Below are 2,660 nucleotides of genomic sequence, written 5' to 3'. Positions count from 1 at the left end.
TATTTCCATACCTTATTTTGGAATTCCTTTTCCTTGTCAATTTATTATTTTTTTCTTTTTAAATAACTATTGAATTTATAGTATATATTTTTCATAATCATAGTTCTATAGAATGTCTTAATGTTTCTTAGAAAAAGTCTCCCCTTTGCATTGTTTCTTCTTAAAGATTTGCTTAGCTATTTGAAGACCTTTATTCTATCATATATATTTTAGGGTAAATTTATAAATTTCCTCAGAAAGTTCAAGTGGCGTGTCAATAGGGATTATACTCAATTTAAAGATGAATTTGGGGAACAACTGATATCTTTATAAGATTGTGATCTCATCCAAGCATGCAAAATAACTCTCCATTATTTCAAATTATATTCAATGACTTCTTTAATTAGAGTATTAAATTTTCTATGAATTTCTTTGTTAAGTTAATCAGTACATGCTTTATAGTTTTTTGGCTCTTGTAAATTATTTCTAATTTTTATTATATTTCTTATTGGTTATTCTGGTATAGAGAAATGCTCTTAATTTTTGTTAGTTGTTCTTATGGCTAAAAACCTTGATTAATTCTTTTGTTATTTTGATAATTTGCTGCTTCTGTTGTTGGGTTTTTTTAATTTCTAAATGATCATAAAATCTTCAAATAAAAATAGTTTTTTCCCAGTCCTTTCGTTTCTCTTTTTCTCCTTATGCATGAGCCTGAACCCCAGTGTTATGTTTAATAATAGTTATAGTAAGCAATCTTGTCTGGGCACTTCAGATTTTTCCACTATGTATATTGCTTGTCATAGATTTTGTTTTGGAATATAACCTTTACCAAGATAAGAAAGTTTTATTTGATTATTGGTTCCTTAACACTTTTTCACAAATCACAAATGGATATTTAACTTTATAAAATGCCTTTATTGATTGAGAAAAGCAGATGGTTTTTCCTTTGAGTCAATGAATATGGTGAATAGCAGTAATATATTTGATTATATTGAAGCATTCTTGCATTCTAAGGATTTTCCATTTGATCTTGATATATTATTATTTTTAATACTGTTGAATTCAACTCATAAATAATTATTTATTTTCCCCACATATGTTCAAAGTGAAATGAGCATATTATTTTCTTTCCTTGAATTTTCCATACCTCATTTTGGAATCAAGATTATACTAGCCTGATAAAATTAGCTCAGTAGCTTTTAATCTTTTTCCTATTTTCTGAAAACAAACAAACAAACAAGCAAACAAACAAATACCATAGCATAGGAGTTGCGTATTCCTTGAATGTTTAGTGTAACTCACCTGTGAAACCATCTGGGCATTTTTTTACAAAAATATTATTTTTATTAGAGGCCTTTGCAAATTTGTTCATTTCTTCAATATTTATTGGCATAGTCAAATTTTGTATTTCTTTTTGCTAATTTTGGTAGGCTAAAATTTTCTGGGAACTTATCTATCTCACAGAGGTTTTCAAATTTATTAGCATATACTTGTTCATAAACCCTTTATTATGTTTCATATCTCTGTTATATTTGTAGCTATTCCCTTCTTTTCATTCTTTTTTTGTTTTGTTTTGTTTGTTTTATTTTGTTTATTGATTTCTTTCTCCCCTTTATTCAGGGTCAGTCTGGTTCTAAGTCTGAATATGTTATAAATATATATTTTTAAGAAGCAGCTTTTGGTTTTGTGAATCTTTACTACATAGATTTGTTTTCTATTAAATAGTTTTATATTTTTATCTTTATAATTTCCTTCCTTCTTGTTTCTTAGGTATGCTCAATTGCCTTTTTCCAGATTTTTCAGGAGAATTTTTAAGTTATTTTTAAATTTCTTGTTCTAATAAATGTATCTGAAGCTACAAAATTCTTTTTAAGTACTGTTCTAATTATGTTTATCAAAATGTGATATGTAACATTTTAACCACCTGGTTCTAAATGAATTAATTTCATTTATGACTGCCTTTTAAATCCATGTTATTTATCAATATTTTCTTCATTTGCAAAGCATGAAAAATTTAGGTATCTTTTTGTCATCTAGTTCTAATTTTGTTACAGTCTGGCCACAGAATATGGATAGTTTCAAAGATTCTAATACTTTGGAATTTATTGGAGTTTTCTTTATGGCATAGTGTGTTTTCTAGGTAAATGTTCTGTGGCTTGAAAAATTTTGTAAGTTTTTTTTGGATGGCTTTTTTTCTTAATAAACCATTTGAATCTTATAGTTAATTTCATTTCTGCCTTTGCTTTCACTACCCTTTAGCTCAGAGCCAGGTTTTTTTTTTTTTTTTTACCCAGTGATAGTCGACAGATAAGTATGTTTCCTGTTAAGTTGGCTCTCTGGGGAAGAAAGAAAAGCTCTGACTTGTAGCATTACTGATTTCTGTGGCATAAATACTTCTACGATGGTCAATATCAAGCTGCCAATGGTTAACAGCTGCCTTTCAAAATTCCTGAATACTTTACAATCTGCCCTGGTTAGTCAGTATAAGACAGATCCAGCACGCCATTTTTAAAAAAAGATATTCGTGTTGTATATTAGCTTTGCCCCTTGGCTTCACTTATTTTTCTCTTTGCCCCAGTTTCTTCTCCTCCTTCTTCTTTTTAAATTTCATCTGTCCCTATAAGCTGCTACAAGTTCTTTCTGGAATGAGGGGCACAGGATACAATTCTTTGGCCAATAAA

The sequence above is a fragment of the Pteropus vampyrus genome, unplaced genomic scaffold (assembly GCF_000151845.1).
Source record: "Pteropus vampyrus isolate Shadow unplaced genomic scaffold, Pvam_2.0 Scaffold225, whole genome shotgun sequence".
Lineage (NCBI taxonomy): Eukaryota > Metazoa > Chordata > Mammalia > Chiroptera > Pteropodidae > Pteropus > Pteropus vampyrus.
This window is presented reverse-complemented; position numbering follows the sequence as displayed.